General features: G+C 35.4%; 1 protein-coding gene and 1 long non-coding RNA gene across 2 annotated transcripts in view; one reads left to right on the top strand and one right to left on the bottom strand.

The window, feature by feature from the left end:
• Positions 1-20,083, top strand: part of LOC132143875 (catenin alpha-2-like) — a 491,992-nt gene that overhangs the window by 353,219 nt on the left and 118,690 nt on the right. The gene's annotated exons all lie outside the window — the stretch shown is intronic.
• LOC132143146 (uncharacterized) lies at positions 1,424-6,864 on the bottom strand. Its single transcript, XR_009434200.1, has 3 exons — positions 6,804-6,864; positions 6,156-6,337; positions 1,424-1,606 (listed from the first exon to the last, which is right to left on the bottom strand). It is a non-coding gene; the product is annotated as an uncharacterized LOC132143146 (long non-coding RNA).

Genomic DNA, 20,083 nt, shown 5'->3' with positions numbered 1-20,083 from the left:
AGTCTTGCTATCCAGTTGGAATACAGATATCATCTGTTGCCACTTAGCCAAGCTTACATAAATATTCTGCTCAGGAGCCTTGTTGCAGTGCACCGTGGATTGCAGTCCCCAGGCTTGTCATTTTATTCCGATTAATTTTCAAGGACAATGAGCTGTGACGATCCTGTACATGAAGCTAGCATGCATCTGTTGGTTTGCCTGCTTTCTGATGGCTCTCATAGTTTTATGATCAGTCTTTTCCTTTGCTTAGCACATTGAGAAATATGAATTAATCTCATGTTGAAAATATGTCACACACAGTTTCCTTAATCCGTTAATTGGCACAGGAGTCTCTAAACAAGGGCAAGTAAAAAGTATTACCTTTACTCACGACTAAAACTCCTACGCATTGAAAAAAAAGTATTACCTTTACTCACGACTAAAACTCCTACGCATTGAAAAAAAAAAGCCCACTAAGCTTAACTCTCTTAATCTCTATCTCTCTCTCTCTCTCTCTCTCTCTTTGTTAGCATAGACTTGAGAGAAACACAGGGGTATTGGGCCAGCCTCAGTCTGCTTTTGGGGTAAAACCAACAAATCTTAAAGAAGCTGACAGGACGGCAACTATTTTGAGCACATCCAAATTGTACCCCATTGTATCTCAAAGAAAATAAAAAATCCACAGCAAAATGTACATTTGTTTTCTTTTCTCCAGTTGATTATAGGACCTAACATAATTTCTCTGCTGTTTTTAAATCTATTTCCTATTTTGTATTTATAAAGCCTACAACTGTGGCCGCCCCAAAGCCTTATCTGTCTCTCCTCCACCTTGCCCATCACTCTTTAGCTGTAATAATTGGGTGCACCATCAGCTAATGACTTGGTGCCCAGTAATGACTTGACACAGCGATGAGATAATGTGAGAATTCAAACCACTCCTGAACGTGACTCTGAAGCACTTTTGGCTAGAGTGATCATAAACGAGATGTGGTCCCTCTTTTATCATCTAATAATATAATATTATATAAGTACAATGGTAAGTGCACTTTTAAAAGCAACACTGTAAAAAGAATACTGTGAAATTTACAGTAACTTACTGGCAGCAATTAGCTAGTAAGTTGCTGTAGTTCACTTCACAGTATGCTTACTGTAAACTTAATTGCAGTAACTTTAAAAATACTGTAAACTTTTTTTACAGTAATAATCACAGTACTGTGTTTCATCGCCTCATATATTTTACTACTGTAATAAGGATTACAGCTTTAATTTAGTGTACTGTAAAATGAAGACACTGTTTATGCCACAAAAATGCCATTTATTTATAACCTTTCACACTTATAGCATAGCAAAAAAAAAAAATCTTCAATAGGTAAACATTTTTCTGTTAACATTTCATTTCGTTTTGTATACAACAACACTTTTCTGAACATACAAAAAAAATCCTGTTCAAATGTATTAAAATGTTCGGTTAAAATTAGAATGTATAAAAGGCAAATTAAATTATTTAAAAACAGCAGGATTTCAAACAGTAGAATTTGGTCCCTGAATGTTGTTTTTCTCCCAGAACTGTATTTTTCTTCAGAAATGGGCCTTAATTAGTCAATTTCCTGGGCTGGAGTCTTCTACCCTGCAGTGGAAGAAATTAATTATTAATGGAAAGGTTTATAAGCAAGACAGATGGGTTGATGACAATATATAAAAGTTTTATTGGATCATTTGATTTAGCCAATCAACGTGTAATACAACATGTAATACAATGTCCACTTATCTATAAACCAAAACGCTTACTTAAAACACACATATTAGGGCCTGGGGAGAAAAATCGATTCACCTAGCTATTGCATAGATTCTAAAATCGTTTTTTTAATTTTTTTATTACAGAATCTAAAATCTATGTCCTTGCTTGTAGATGAGGTTGACCGAAGTTAGCCACTTTCGTTCCAAGAGAGGATGAAATGTGTCGTTATCTATGAGTATTAAAGTGTCGTAACATCCAGAGTGGACATGTAGAGGAGACATGAGACTGAACACACTGAAAAGCCTTTGCCCTGCTTAGATGCTGAGAGAGAGATTATACAAGAGAGCTGCACGATTCATCAAAGACTGTGATCTCGGTCATCGCGACCTTTCAATTTGTCTGTCTATTTGTCTGTCTAAACTTTGACAAAATCATATCGCAACATTCATAGATGTTAGTCATGAAACAGCTTCACAAATGGCCTTTTAAATAAATATTTTAAGTTTTGATATTTTATATGCTCATTACAGTGAGCACAATAATGGAAGTGTGAAGAGTAGAGATGGGAATTTTGAGTTATTTAGAAGTCAAGCAGAGGTGGAAAGAGTACAAAAATATTCTACTCAAGTAAAAGTACCATTACATTAATGAAATTTTACTTAAGTACAAGTAAAAGTACCAGTCTAAAAATCAACTCAAGTAAAAGTAAAAAGTAGCTCATTTAAAATTTACTTAGAGTAAAAATTACTTAGTTACATTTTAACAGTGGGAGGGAGTTAAAAATGGGACAGGCCAAGGGTGTCAAACTCAGTTCCTGGAGGGCCACAGTCCTGCACAGTTTAGATATAACCCTAATTAAACACACCTGATCCAGCTAATCTAATCATTTAGGTTTATTTGAAAACTACATGATATGTGTGCTGGAGCAGGGTTAGAACTAAACTCTGCAGGGCTACGGCCCTCCAGGAACTGAGTTTGACACCCCTGGGATAGGTCTACTAATCTCAAACTAGTTGTTTTTAATTAAAGGAATCAGTTATTTTGAATAATAAAAAATGTGGGCTGTTACCAGGCAAATCAGTATCAACAAACTCATCTTTTAATGCAGAGGAAATGCAGAAGATTCATTGGAAGTGGCATTTAGATGTATTACACTGTTTAGTGCAGGACAAGAATGCATTTAACCTGCAGTTACAAATGCATGAATAATGTTTTGATATACAAGACATAAAATGTTGAATACTCATTTGAAATGATAAGAAATTAATTATTTAAAAAATCTAAAGATAATTAAAATGTGAAATTAAAATGGCCAGTATGTGTCAGCAAGTCACTGTTAATAAGTGAGTCATTGCGATTGAACCGAATCATTTAAACGGTTGATTCATTCAGGAACGAAACACTGTCACGTTGCTCAGAGACGCAAAATTGTGCTTTGGTGGCTGTGTTTGGAATTATTTTCTGTTGTAGAAATAGAGCTAAAAAAGGCAATATGGTGTCTAAAACGCAAGTCTCTTAATTAACTTGTTTACTGAACTGTTATATATATGTATGTATATATTCAAGATGATTTTTGGAGGAAAAGACGGCATTCTTTGTGTGATTTTGATTTAATATATGAAATTATATAAATATTTAAATTTTCTGCCCCTATATCTTCAATTTTGTGATCATTCTAAATGCATTTTAGGAGACTGAATCACACAGTGAAAGAACGCACTATAAATGCACGCGCACATCATTAAAACAAAAAACATGATATTATCGCAGATGATATATATAGCCAGGGGCGTAGGAGCGATTTTGAACCTGGGGGGGGACAGTAAATGCCAGGGGGGGTTCGGGGGAAATTCCCCGGATATATATATATATATACACATATATTAAATGCTCATTTCTAATGAACATTTGTTTTCTAATTTATTAAATATTGATGAAAATAAATATAAAGTATACATATATATATATATATATATATATATATATATATATATATATATATATATATATAAAGTATACATATATATATATATATATATATATATATATATATATATATATATATATATATATATAAAGTATACATATATATATATATATATATATATATATATGTATGTGTATATATATATATATATATATATATATATATATATATATATATATATATATATATATATATATATATATATATGTATATGTGTGTTAACTTATAGTCCGGAAAATAGGTAATCATAACAACAACTAGTTAAATTAGTTGGACACAGTTCCCATGTATTCTTTTATTCTACAAAAATTAGCATTCTGTCATATTCCCATTACCTGTTTCTCACTTGGACCTAACTCTCCCTGTTCTGTGGTCTCTTCATCTCCTGTCTAGGAAAGTAACATGTTTGAGGACACAGAACTGGTTTCAATGCAAACTCTGATGACATGCCGTTGGCCTAATTTTACTGATCTAAAGTACTTTTACTATGTGAATTTTAGAATATACTGCATGTAGCTATCCATACAACTTACAAGTTCGTTCTCCTCTGTCCTCTTCCTCTTAAAGTATTGTAGGATACTCATCTCTGTGTGAAAATGTTACTAATGTTACTTCTACATAGTTTATGGACACGTATCAATGGCACATTGAATTCACATTAGCTAATTAGCTATCATTTGCCTGTTTTACACAACATAAAATTAAAAAAATTGCTTCTTAGAAGGGCTAAATTTGACAGTTTTTAAAAATACAATAAAACTAATGATCAAACTGAAAACCAGCAATCTGCCATTTCATCGGCTGAATTAGCCTACTCCTACCTCAAATACAAAGTGCGTCTGTGAATAATATTGCTGTTTAACGTTGTAACGTTAAAATCAACCGTCCAAATCTGTTTGGCAGATCCAGCTGATGTATTCCAGCCCAAAAACTGTTCAAAAACCGCCAAAATGCACACAAAACCACCAAAAATATGTTATCACACTGATCAGTATTTACTTCAGTAATTTTACTTCCACGTTTTTCTTTCCTACTATGTTACAGTTGGTTACATTTACATACAAGAAATAAACACCGGCTGCCGAAGCATACATAAAATAAACCGTTTTATGTGCATTAGCGCCACTTTTTGGACTGGAGTGTTGCCCTCCTTGTAAATAAAGGACGCCATCAAAACCTTACGGCGAAATGATGACAATATCCTCCACACACTCGTTTATAAGGCAGCCTCCTGTATCTTTGCTAGTCGATTTTATTTCATCCAGTTTACATGATGGTTTTTAACTTCATTCAGGAGGTTTTGGGTAACTGCACAACTGACAGAGTTTGAGCGCACAGCCAACGGTGCGCGCGCACGCGCCCGTGTGTGTGTGTGTAACCATAGCAACAAAACGACCAACTTTCGGAACCTGCACTTAAGCCTATAATTTTGTTTTTAAAAAATTAAATATGCATTTAAAAGTTTCAGAATGGATTAATTTGGAGACTCTGAAATCGGCAGAGATAGACAGGCAATGCAAAACAAAATCTGACATTGGGAAATAGTGAGGGGGACAAAACTTAGATTTTGAAATGTCTTTTTGGCTAATTTGTGCAAAACCTCTTGCTAAAATGGCAAAGCTTCATTTTTAACCACCAATGCAACGATGCAATTACTTAGCTTAGCTCTACATTCTTGCGAAGGGTTAGCCTGGCCAGCCAGACTTACATCAAGATGTACTCTAGGCTGCGAAATACATTTTGCTGCCGCTAGGGTGCGTCTAGATTTCTAGGCTAGCGAAGGGTTGATGTCTTGTCGAGATTTTATAAGCTGCTAGTTTGGTCTTCCTAGGCAAGTACAGCTTACACTGCATAATAGAGCATACATATGGCCAGGGGTTCACTTCATTCCCTTCGAGTTCAACTTCAGAATATGACGGGGTTTCGTTTTCAGCGGTGTCTGCACCACTAACGCCTGTTTTGACCGTCTGCATCTTTCTTGTGATTTTAGCGCCAGTTTGCCCTCCTGCCCATTATTTACTGACGTAGTTTCCAGGGAGCGATTTATTTATTTATTCTATTTTTTTTTACTCAGTAATTAATGTGTTTTAAAATGTAGCGAAGTACAATACTTTAAACAAAATATACTTAAGTAAAAGTAAAATTACATATTTTAAAAATTACTTTAAAAAGTATTAGTACACAAAAAAGCTACTCAATTACAGTAACGCGAGTAAATGTAATTCGTTACTTTCCACCTCTGAAGTCAAGTACTCTAAAAACCAAGTACTTTATTTGCATGGTGAGTTAAAATAAAAGTTTGATGTTTAAAAATTACACAACAGTCCATATAAAACCAAATAAAAACTTTGAGAAGTATTTTACTAATCAGGTAGGTGGTTAAAGAATGAGTACTCAAATATTTGTTCCCATTCCTAGTCAAAAATATATCAACAACAAATAAGTGCTTACCTCTGGATAAATTCTAATGTAGTGGTTGCCTCCGCAGGATATTCCATGTTAAATATATAGTATGATGCAAAAATCACAGCCAGAGCAGAAGTGAATTCGGAACGGTCACTCAGTTGGATTTGGTTGGAGAACTCTGCCCTCGATGGAAAGGATCCACCTATTTGCCCCCAGAATGGACTCTCCTAAAAAAAATAAGTTGAGATTGCACAGCATTCAATCTGATATGGTTTACTGTTTAGCAAAAAAACTTTGCTACACAGTTCACTTTCATAACATCCTCTAATGCACAGCCAGGTAGTGAGCCTGCACATGTATGCACATGTATGCACGGTGCAGAATTTGTGCACTTCATTTAGTAAAAATCTGGGTGTCTGTAAAGTCCTGATCATATAACAGAATATTGGAGACATGGATTATACATGATGAGTAAGTGTGACCTTTTAAAATGAAGTTTTGAAAGCATTTTGCCTTTATACATGCATTGACCTCATTTTTTCTATTGGATCAGTGACAACAAGAGATTTTTGGTGCAAAATGACGTAAAACCTTGTTCACACACAGTGAATCGATACAAATATAGTTAACACTTAATATACATATATACTTAAAATTGGGATCTATTGTGTATGTGTAGTGCTGGGATCTTACCGAGCATGATGAGTCTTAAGAGTGCTTGGCAGGAAAATCTGGGCCTCAATGTCTGCTTGGGTGGAAGTTTCCTGTAACACAAAATATACAGAAAAACACTTTTAGAAATCACAAGTACAATATTCATAAGAGAAAGTGTGTGGCAATACACACTTTTGAGATCTAACGTTAGCTGGTTTAGGTTTTGAGTAATATCGGTACATATGTGTTTGCAACGCACAAAATGTCTTAATGTTTGCACGTTTTATGTGCACTTTCTAGGGATTGTGTCTGAAGAGAAACAACATTGTTTGCATTTGAAAAACATTGTATACATGCTAGTTCATGTAATTTATGTACCTGGATTGATTGTTAAGGCCTCTTTGCTGCAAGAAATGAAACAAATAGTAAATAAAAATACGAGTAAGATCTCGAAAAATCTTAATACAGTGCGAGTATATTATTATGCTTCCACGTATCATGAATAAAACTCTCGAATGAATAAAACTTTCGAATCGGCCCGCTTAAATGTCTGATTCTTCAGGCGCCAACGTTGGCAAGCAAAAAAAAAAAAACGAGTGAGATTATTCAAACGGCTACCGCGTCAGCACATACATCAAATACACAACTTCAAATTAATGTTATTCAACAATGCTAAACGTTACTCTTTAATCAAACTGAAGACGTTGTGAATGTACGTTAATGTTGCCAGAGAAGACAAAACTTTATACAATATATGATCCCACATGTCGGGAATGGCACTTCAAATTAGACTATCAACAATCACGTTTCTGCGGTTTGACTTGCGATGAAGTTCAGAAAAATGATGAACCTATGAAAAATGTCTAAAGGCTTACCTCTAACTGCGTTTTCTGTCGAGTCTGGGCTCTGGAGTCGACTGGCTTGGCTTCACTGCTTCCCGCGCACGCACGCGGTGTCGGCGGTGACAGTTGACGTTAGCTGGCTAGAGAAAAATCCGGCTAGTGCACCAACAGACACATCACATACACAATTCCAATTTAATTTTTATTCAACAATGCTATCCTTCTCTAAACTGATGACGTTATCGAATGTTGCCAGATTAGAAAATCGATCAAAATTATGCACAACTTTTTTTTTGGTAATAAAATGCACACAAATACCCCTCTCTCTCTCAGCGCACTCTTGAACAAATCATAATAAATAATGAATTAGTTGAACAAATAGTTAACTTGACTAGAGTAAACTGTGGAAATAAATCAGCAAAGTTACCTTTCTGAAGTTAAAATACCAATGAAAGTGTGGAATCTAGCTTTTCAGCTTTCCATGGCTGAAAAAAAAAATCCTCTAAATTGCTGTATTGTGATTCACAGAAAAAATATTTGATATTTTTCCCGCCATTGAAAATTGACCATGATGCTTTGCAGATCTACAGTAACATGCTGTATACAGGTTTTACAGTAAGCATTTGCCCGTTTTACAGTAATAATGCTGTGAAAACTACAGAAATTTGTTACAGTGAAGCTGTGTTATTGTCAAAATTGTATTGATGTTGGGATATAATACTGCATGTTTCAATGTTGAACAAATTACTTTTTTGGTAACACTGAAGTCCACTGTAGTGCTCCTGCAATTATAATGTATACCAGCTTTGCCCAATCCTGATGAGACTTAAAATGGCCACACTTGCCAGGCGGAGCACAGTATTTAGGGAAGTGTTCAATCAATGGCTCTGCTGTGGATTAGCAGTGCTGTCAGTGAGGTCTACCTACCCGCCTCAGTCATGCTGCAGAGATTTGCATGCAGACCTGCACAAAGTTACTACTATTCCTGACCACTGGAAGCATTGCCTTGAAATGTCTGGTCTTCTCTCTCTCTCTCTCTCTCTCTCTCTCTCTCTATCTCTCTCTCTCTCTCTCTCTCTCTCTCTCTCTCTCTCTCTCTCTAACATCTTGGATAATAGACTACTGGTGCAAAAAATAAAAGTCACCCATTTCCCCAAGGACCTGACTCCACAGGTCTACTCTCAGATGAGTATGAAGGAGTCACATCTCTCAGTGGGCCATTTGGACACTGTGAGTCATCAAAGTAACGTGGAGGTCTTTGTGGAAACAGTGAGTACCCTCCTGTACTCCTGTACCTGAGTGACCCTCCTCACTGCTCATTTTGCCATTGTGCTGGTTTTGGATTGTAGGCCCTCATTAATGCAAGTGGGATACTTTGAGTTGTCAGAACAAAACATCATGGGGAATATTCACACCTCTCTCTTTCCATCTGTGCCTTTCACCTACTTTGTTCTTAGCTGAAGACATTTTCACTAGACCTGTGCAGAATATACACTCAAAGATGGAAATGAAGCAGATTTGGGAAGAAACTGAGCCGTTGCCATTAATAAAATTATACAAATTCCTCACCACTTGCAAGTTGCATTCATTTAATCATAATTGATCATTTCATATAATTGCAAATAGTTTTTAACAAATGTTGTGTAAATACATTATACATTTTAATATTTTTTTCATAATATCGTATTCATATCACTTCACCTTTTTTTTTCTCCTGTCAACAGGAGGACTGTATAATTTCAGTCTCCCTCATCTGAGTATAAGCTTGTGTGGCTCAGATGCATATTCAAGTGTGAGTGGTGGTAAATTTTATCCTTTGTCAACTGATATGTTTTTGATCAAATAAATACAGCCTTAAGCCGCCTTTCTGCTATCTCTAACAAACAACTAGTGACAGACTAGAAGTCATTCATTTTCAATGTAAAGTAATAAGGGAGCTGTGTGGAGTGTAGAGGTGAAAGGCAACAATTGTATATGAACGTCGGAGATGGTGAAAAGGCAGCTATAATGGTAGTACATTAACCATGCCTTTATTTGATAAGAAACACAATAAGAGTCATGAGAAACTAAAATTATGTGTTGACTGTACAGATTGCTTGGATAATATGAATGTAATCACTAATATTTTTTACAGTATGTTAGCCTTTAAAAACCGAATAGTCTGAAAGTAATTTTCCTAAGGTAGCACTTTTAAAAATAAGTATCATAATTGTAAAGATCCAGGAGCCTTTGCTGTTCAGCCTCATTCCCTAGCTTGTTCCTACCCTTAGGCTAAAGGGTTATTGATTTGGCTCTCTAAGCAACTCCATTTCCACAGAGAGTTTCTTTCTGTGAACCACAGCTGAGGCCTCCTGACCAAGGTACTTTGGTGTGATTAAAATTTGTAGTGCTAGTTCAGCCAAGCCACACTTCATGTGTGTGTGTTGCTACCTATAGTCATGATGTATGTGTGTTGATTGAATTCATTATATAATATAAGAGAATGTATCTGATTAGTTTAAATTAATAAGTTTTACCAGCAGTTATTTACTAATTGCAGCTTATAAATCAAAATTTCATACATCCAAAGAAAATAGCTTACTTCAGTGTTGCAAAATAAGGCATTATAAAATATAGAGTAAATCATTATGATGGAGCTTTGCTGTAGTCAATTTTAAGGTTTAGATTCAGGTTTGAATCAATTCATGATAAATTATGACCTGATCCATACAATGTGGAAAAAATAGTACTCTTTAATCATGCATAACTATGAAGCTCCCGACTTTTGGAATAGATTGAGATATGTGTGATTTATTTAATATGTTGTTTTGTAATGTTATCAGATTTTTCCGGATTTGAGGATTGTTTGTTTTGGCATAAGATCTTCCACCAGCCTGGGCCTGTTTTTTTGGCTTTAAGCAATTTAACTTAATCCCATCTCAGTGCTTCTAGAATATCCTCAATGTACTGTAAAAAGCATGTTGAGCCACTGAAACAGTAATACTGCTTATCCTGATTCCTGATGTTGACTAGCACCTCTTTGATCTAACTCCCATTAGTGACAATGAATATTAGGCAGTCACTATTAAACATGCAAAAAAGAACTACATCGTAAATGGATAATATGTGGACTTTGATATGTACAGTGGTCTTATGAGATAAGCTCAATGTTCAAACCAGCTATTTCGTCTGTCATTCCTATCACAAAGCAATTTGTTAGTACAAGTCAGTTGTTATCTTCTAGCCAACCGCTATAAATCCTGCTCATGAATCAGTCGTTGAATCACACAATTAATCTTTTTTTTTTTCTAGTCTCTGTCTGCCGTTGTCAATATTGTTTCACCCCTTGTCTTTAAATGACAATGTCACTAGGGCTTGTCACACAAGTTCATGCTAGTGGGCAGGTTTTCATGTCGCCTGACAATTAACAGCATCTTCTATTAAAAGTCTCTCTGGTAATGTGTTATTGAGCCCAGCGGTGGCTAAAGAGGCGTCCCTGGGTGTATAATGTGGTTAATGCCTAATTGGCCCTCTACTGAGATAATGTGGAGGGATGACAATGAAGGGTCAGGCCTGACTGAGGGAGAGAGAGAGGGAACCATGGAGCTTACCGTCAGCTGGAGCTTTCACCATTACAGCTGATCCCATTTTGTATAGCCAGTGAAAAGGAGAAAAGACAAGAATGTGTTGTATATTGGGTTATGATATGATTGTTGCCAACCAGAAGTGAGTCATGGTCCATTGCCGTTGTTCCTTTGCCCAATGCACTTAACCTCATTTTGCTCCAGGGGATTTTTGGTTCATGGTGCCATTCAATGGAGACATTATGTAGAAACTTCACTGGCCCTGGTCGTGTATTCTGAAGATTCTGAGAAAAAAAATAAAATAAAAAAACTCCACTGGCCCTGGTCGTGTATTCTGAAGATTCTGAGAGAGAGAAAAAAAAAAAAACCCTAACAGTATATTAGTCATTCATGTTGATCACATATCAATAGAGAGAAAATCTCACTGCTCTTGACTAAACCACTTTTGTAACTTTAATATATATTTACACAGTGAAGAATATGCAGTGTTTTTATGTATTTGCTTACTTTATAAAATGTATGTAGCATTTCATATTTATTTGTTCTACTATAATGTCTTTATCCAATTACTTATAATTAGTTTCTTATTCTTATTTAATTGCTGACTGATTAGTTGTCTAGAGTGAGCTTGTTTTTTGTGTATTCATTTGTTTGTTAAATCATGCATTAATTCATGCAGTTATTTAACACTGAAGCACATTAACTCAAGCCATTTTTATTTCATTTATTCATTCTTTCATTCATTGTAGTAATGAATTTGTTGCTTGTTAATATCTATATAAAACATTGCTAGTTTTCTTTTAAATATTCCATGAACTCCCAATCACCCATTTGCAGTCCCCTGGGAGTCCCTGGACCCCATTTTGAAACCCCTGGGACAGACAGACAGGTTGGACAGGATAGATGTTAGGTTAGAGGAGAGGTGTGTCTGAGAAAAGCAGAATAAAGGGGACTTTTGGAGTAAAAACCTGTAGTTGGAATACTGAGCAATGTGGTTTTCAATAACCTCTAATCAGTGTTGTACACTAAGAAATACCCTCTTGAAACTGCAGCTGGTGGTAGAAACAGAGCTGTCCTGTGCCAATGAAATGCAGACCTGTAACCGCACACTTAAATCAACTTCCGCTCGCAGTGAACCAACTCAAACGTCACCTTTTACAAGAGCATGACTGGACTCCATCGACACAGACATCACCTCCCTCAAGTGGTGTAAAGCACTCGTGTATGTGTGTGGTAGAGAATTTAGCCAGATCCCAGGAGGATGTGCAGCACTGTATGTGCTCCGATAACCACCTCCAAGTCTCCCAAATGAGAAAATCAATAAAACTTCATCTTTACAGTCTCGGATATTTGCCTGGTGGGAGAATGTGTCACATAGAGCTGTGCCTGAGTGCCCGCTGGGACTGCATGTATATATCAACACGTGTTTGTGTCCGTCAGAATCATCATATTTCTCAAGTGGATAGCCCAATTTGGCTCTCTAGCTGGAACTGAATTAAAGGAAGTTTAAGTAGAATGATAGAAGTGTGTGTTTAGTTCATCTATTATTTTCCAACCCAGCAGCAGGCTGTATTATGATGATGGATATTATGCGATGCAGGGCCATGCTGAGGGTTCTGGGTACCTGCTGCATCAGTGACTGTTTGAGGGTGGCTAGACGGGGTTCTCCAGCAGAAGACCGGAGTAGACAAAGAAGCAGCGTGATCCTAGATTAGTGGTGTTTTGTTTACAGCTCTTAGACACAGACACTCTTCTTAACCATGCATACAAAGCAGTTTCAATAGATTTGTGCCTACTTCAAGCTCTGCCCACACCCTCTCATTAAAAAAAAAAAAATTGCTCTAGTGCTTTTTCTTAACTGTGCTGTACCTTATTCTTTCATTGCTGGCTACCCCATCACTGTTTGCTCTCTGTCTGAAACCTCTCCTCACCTGTTAGAAACCTAGAAACCTGATGGGGTTTTAATGATATATAATTACGCAAATGTTAATTAAATCTGTGAAGTCACAAGTAAATGTAATTAAATTTGGCCATGCTACTACTTTATTGGAAAACGACGTTTTCTAATTCTGAATTTAAACATAGGTATAGTATGCTCATTTGAAATTTCACTGCTATGTGGTCACACAAATGTATTGTTTGCACATGTTTTTAAGCATTGTGCTTTAAAAACAAGTGATTTTAAGCTATTGAAACAATCAGCAGGAAAAGAGAATTTTTTTTTTTGCTATATAGGATATGCATGTGACGTCACCGTCAGGTGGAGTGAGTATATATATATATATATATATATATATATATATATATATATATATATATAAATATAAAAACACGGTTAGTTATATTCCTCGATTTGGTTCTGTGTATCACTGAGCAACACCCTTAGCAACCACCCTTAGCAAAATAAACTATCAATAATATAGCATTAAAACTGTTCCGTATATTATGTATTATGGCAAAATTAAATGTTTGTTATTCATTAAATAAAGTATGAGTGACCACTGCTGGTGTTATTGTGCATCTTTCATCTTTAATTTTGAGACCCCGCCCCTTCCCGCCTAATAATGCTTCTCAGCTCAATAATTCAGCTCATGTGTGTGCGTCCAAAGTTTCTGAAGTGAGGATTGAATATTACAGCATTTATTAGTTTTCTGTTTCAGGTATGATTCTGTTGCTGCGTTCAAGTCTTCTTGAGAAGTTCGTACTTATGATTTGACAAGTTGTAATTACGACGTCGGGTGCGCATATTTATATATTTATTTTTATATATTATTTATGAAGCCACTTTAATCTGTATCGCATAAAAAAAGTATTAATTGTTATATTGCAATCCTGTCTATCAATTTCAACTAAAAAATTACCGTCAACAACAGACGTTGCATCCATCGATCCATTGATTCTGTCATGTTTCTCATTGACATGCCCTCTCGTAATTACGATTTTGTGGTTGCATTCATGTGTGTTTAACTCGTAAATACGATGTATCCAACATGACTTGAATGCAGTGTTGCCAACTTAGCGACTTTGTTGCTAGATTTAGTGACTTTTCAGACACCCCAACGACTTTTTTCCAAAACAGCGAGAAGGAAAAAATCTAGCGACTTCTTGAACAAACCATCGCTATGACTCACTGTTACTGCCACACGAGCGCAAGATCTTGCTTTCCCAGTGCACACACAACTCTTTCTCTGTGTCTGCTCTGTTCAGCGAGAGGCTGAGAGGAGCCGCGCTTTCAGTTAAAACAGATATTATGTTGCTTTTCTAATTTTGCATGCCGAAATTACAGCTCAGGAATTGTCTTTGGTGACAACGGCTCAATTACAAATTAGGATTTTTGTGCAGATTAACATCTTGGAAGGGAGAACTGGTCAATATGTAGACTGGGCCGTCTTTCAGTCATTATTTCATATTTAAACTGTTGCCTGACAACAGAAACAGTAAATATATATGAATTAAAACAGTTATATTGAGAATTTGGCTAAATTAAAATACCATTTGTGAACACAGAGAAACATAAAATTAAAAAGCAATACGATGTGATGACGTCACGGTTATGCTAATGTCATAAGCGTATGACATCATCTAGCGACATTTAGCGACTTCTCAAAACTGGTTTTAGCTACTTTCCATTGAAAGAAGTTGGCAACACTGCTTGAACGCACCATGTATGTCCATACGTCCGCCAGTTTACACTGTAATGACGATAAGCAGATGTATGTGTGTGAGAAAATATTATATATGGTGTTAAAAGATATATGATTCAGCGGATGATAAGCTATTCTCTGCTATTCTCTGTTTATATTTTAGCTCCGTTAGATAAGAGGCATGTTCGGAATATTCTCTTGCCATTTACTGTTGCTGTCAGGAACCATTTTTTAGCAGAAGGACAGCATTTAACGAACTTGCTTCAAAAAAGAAACATTTCAGTTTGTATATTTTGGGGTTGCAGGCATTCCGCCTTTGACTGTGATTTATTCACGATACAGCATTACCTCTCGTACCTTATTTTTTACACACACACACACACACACACACACATATATATATATATATATATATATATATATATATAGCATATAAGTGGTCACCTATATTTAGACGAACCTATTTTGTATGTACAAAATACATTCACAGTCAAATTTGATTCATGTATTCCCCTGCCATTAAAATCAGGCACATTTAAATATAACTGTCAGGAAACACAATTTCTGGCTGCGTATCAATATCCATGGACCACTGGATATTTGGTAAGTTGTAAGGAACACTATATAGACTCCAGCAACCTTTATTTTAACCTGATTATTATTTGTTTTTTACTCACATTTCTGATTTCTGCAGCTTCCCTATTAAATCCATTCATGCTGCAGCTTTTGCTACTCAATCCGGCTGAGGGGGCATGTTCTGGGGGGAAAGTGATGTCAGTGCATACTCTTTATTCGTGCAAAGACGGTGTTCATAGAGTGAGGTATTGAACATTATTTTTGCTGCTTTATAGGCCTTAACTGTTTGATACACACACTTGTATTTGTCAGAAAACCAAAAGTATCCTCGTAAACATAGTAATAAGAAATCAGCTGAGAAAAAATTATAATATATAGTCTAATATTACTGCTGTCTGCCCTCTCCATGTTAATTGTATAACAATAGAGAGAAAATGTCTTACTGCTCTTGACTAAATCACTTTTGTAACTTTAATAAGAAATGTATATTTAATTTAGACAGTGAAAAATATTTTTATACATTTGAATACTTTATACAATGTATGTAGTATTTCTTATTTATTTTTTCTACTGCAGTGTTGTTGTCCTATTGCTTATAATTAGTATATTATTCTTATTTGATTGCTCACTGTTTAGTTGTCTAGAGTGAGCTTGAGTTTTTTTTTTCAGTATGTATTCATTCATCCGTTTCTTTGTTTGTTTGTTTGTTCGTTCATTCAGTCATTCATTCATTTATACAGTTCTTTTAACACTTAAGCACATTAACACTTAAGACATTTTTATTAAGGGTGTTATGATACATGTATTCCTATTAAACCGTTCAGTACGAGACATTTGGTCCGGTGTGCATTACAAACCGAATGATATGTTAGACTAATCCTATTACATATGAAAAACAAACGAACTTAAAGTGTGTGAAAAATAATGTTCTCGGAGCCACTGCGTTCAACAATGAAGCCCAAATGACGTGACAGGCAACATGATGTCAGCCCCCTGATAACCTCCCCTTGCTGAGGTGCATGAAAAAATGTGTAACTTATCGGTGATAGCCAGAAATATTACCAAAAACATCAATTACTGGCAATGTTAAGAGTATTTGGCATTTACAAATGTAAGGGAAACAGGTCTATTTAGCTCAAAGGGAATCATTTAAGATTTTAAAGGGAATTTGAACAGAATCACTGTTTCACGGCTGATCACTGAGACGCCCTGCGATTCACTGAACGAGCCGTTTAACATCAAATCTGCGCTGGATATTAATATCCAAAGTATAGTGAAAACACTATCAATTAGCACAGTAACAAGATCGGCAGTTTAAGACATTAACTTGTAAGCACAAAACACAAGATACTTCTCTTTTCAATATGAATAAGGCTTTATTAGATAAATCTAAGACATATAAACTAATCTAACACATGAACTCACACATTCACACAAGTTGCAGGAAGATCGAAAGTTAGGGAAAGATGAGTTGAAGAGAATGGAAATATGGAATCCCAAGTTTACAGCAATACGTTAAATTGCATAGACATGAACAACCATCAATCACTTAATTAACCCTCGCATTGAGTTCCTCAATCAGGTTAAAATTATATTAGATACACCAGTACAAATGTCTGAAGGTACATTGCCTGTGTAAAGGTGTCCCTTTATTGTCGTTGAAACTGATTGGCTGGAAGTTCAGTAGTCGTTAAGATTAAGTGACGTCTTGGGAAGCCCGTGGTTGGGCGTTGGCTGAAGATGCAGAGTTGTGTGGCTAGTTGAAGTTGAACTCGACGTTACAAAACTTAACTCAGAACACAAAACTCTCAAACGGAAAAGCAAATAAGTTTGACGAGACTAGGTGGTGTTTCTTCTCATCGTGGCTAAGAAGCAGCAGGCATGCAGGCGAAGCACGCTGGAACCGCGCTCAAAGTGATGACTAAAAGCATGGCTAAAAGCTAAAGCTAGGAAGCAAAGCTACAAGCTAAAAGCTAAAAGCAAACTAAAAGCATACATGAATAATAGCAGAAGCAAAGCTAGAAGCTAAAAGCTAAAAGCAGACATGACTGATAGCAAAAGCTAAACGCAAGCAAAAAGCTAAAAGCAAGATTTTATGGTGTCCTGAGTATTTAAACTGGCCTGTTGGCCACACCTCAAATGTTGTCTTGACCAATCAGATATTGTCTTGGCTCGGGGTATCATAAATCATATGTTATCTTATCAAGCACATGGTCCTAATTTTTCCCCTCTTGCAGGGTATAATTTTGGACATGATTCCTATAACAAGAATATGATACATTTGACAAATAACTGATGGTCAGGACTGTTTCAAGCTAACAGATTCAAACACATACATACTAGACATGAATATGTATCCTTAAGCTATCCAATAGTTATTAAAAGACATACACAATAAGTGATTATAACATGATAGTCAAATGTGTGGGTTACATATAAAGGAATATGGAGTGAAGCGATGGATTGATATTCATTTATAAGTCTTTTTGAGTTCATTTTGGTCCATATATATGTAGAAAAGACAGTTTCTGTGCCATTCTCTTGACAAAGATTTCTGTGGAGACCAGAGGTTAAAAGCTGTATTATATGTATAGTATTATACAGTTATGAAATGTTATTTTAATTTTTTTTATAGTGCTACTGTATAACGTTTAGAATTTGTAGAATTTTTTTTTTAAAACTGCTATTTCAACTGCTGATGGGAAATAGGAAAAAGAACAATTGAAGCTTTATTTGCACAAAACAGTTTATTTAAAAATTTTAAACAATACATTAGTAAAAAAAATAATGACAAAAATCTAACTAACAAATTAAGACTAATAATTTATGATAAATCATTAAATTCACAGAACAATACATTAGTAACAATAGTATATAATACAACAATAAAATGTTTTTTAAAAACAAGACTAACTAACAATTTATAATAAAAAAACAGAACAATACATTAGTAATAATAATAATAATAGCATGTAATACAACATTAAAATATGTTTTAAAAACAAGACTAAAGAACAATTTATAATTAAAAATTTAAATAACTGTGACATAATGCAACAATAAAAATCTGTTTTTAAACATGACTAATTAATTTATAATTAGTAATTAAAATCAAGAAACCTGTAAACACAAAAAAATAAAAAGATTTGTGATCACAATATGTAGCATCATCTCTAATAAGTCATGTCACAATAAGGGATAAGCTTTAAACATTCATTTATGCAAAAGCCCGTTGGTGTTAGTGGAAATGAATTTGTAGCAAAAGTGTGTGAATGAAGTGAAATTTGTTGGACCCTAGTCGTCTGATCTTTTTTTTCAAGATGGAGTCTCATGAACCTAATAACATCCCTCTCGCCTGGTGTTAAAGGATTATTACTCACCCTCATGTCGTTCTACACCTGTAAGACCTTCGTTCATCCTTGGAACACAGATTAAGATATTTTTGATTAAATCCGATGGCTCAGTGAGGCCTCTATAGACAAAACGTCATTGAACATTGAACTTGAATCTTTTGTTTCAAATCAGTGATTCGGATGGCCAAGGTCACGTGATTTCAGCAGTTTGGCATTTTGACACGCGATTCAAATCACTGATTCGAAACAAAAGATTTGAAGCAGTGTTTTGAAATCGCCCGTCACTAAATATTGTTGAAAAGTCGTTACTGTATTTTTTAGGCGCACAAAAAGATTTATCGTCGCTCTATAATATTAAGATTGAACCACTGAACTCACATGAACTGTTTTAAATATGTTTTTAATACCTTTATGGCTCTTGAGAAGTTCAATGACATTGCCTATAGAGCCCTCACTGAGCCATCGGATTGAATCAAAAATAACGTAATATGTGTTCCGAAGATTATGATATAGAACAGAGCAGAGTTCAGATCCAATCCTAATTAAAACTCGCCTGTCTGTAGCTTTCTAGTAACCCTTCAGACCTTGATTATCTTGTTCAGGTGTGTTTGATTAGGGCTGAAGAAAAACTCTTCAGGGCTGCGGCTCTCAGGACCGATGTTCACTAACGTTACCCCTGTTAACATCAACGCCGCGGGAACTTCTTCTAAACTAACATTAATGCTATTACTGACATTTAGGTTTGCATAAAAAAATAAAGATTTTTCACTTACAAGAGATTAACGGCGAACTTTACAGACAGCGTCGCGAGGCGAAGGCGCCCTCAAAGTTGCTCAGAGAACTGAAAGAGTTCTTCACAAAATGGTTTGTGGTAGTTTTTCGCGGTCATTTCATATTACTGTATTTAAATTTACAGTAACATGTCGCAGACTACATTGAAAGAGTACTGTACACATACACTAGTAAAATGTTGAGTATAAACCACTGGTATAAACCTTGAATAGAATATCGAAATAAAGGTCAGCTATTCTAAACTAACATTAAATATATTAGCTAGAATTAGCTAGAATGTCTGTATGTATGAAAATATTAATATGTATTACTCACCAGATGAAGCACGTTTCCAGGTCGCAGAGAAGACACGATGTTTCCGACATTACAGGAAAAACTCTTTCAAATGCGTTCTCTTGCAACCCCCACTGATAGAAATTAAGTGTTAATGCATAGCACCCAGTCCTGAATGTTTTTTTATGTAGGAATATCAGTTTTACCTGTGAAATTCTGTGTGGTTTTTTTCGCGGTCAGTTTGCACTGCTGTATTTTGATTTACAGTAATTGATA

Source organism: Carassius carassius, chromosome 7, assembly GCF_963082965.1.
Source record: "Carassius carassius chromosome 7, fCarCar2.1, whole genome shotgun sequence".
NCBI lineage: Eukaryota > Metazoa > Chordata > Actinopteri > Cypriniformes > Cyprinidae > Carassius > Carassius carassius.
This window is presented reverse-complemented; position numbering and strand designations above follow the sequence as displayed.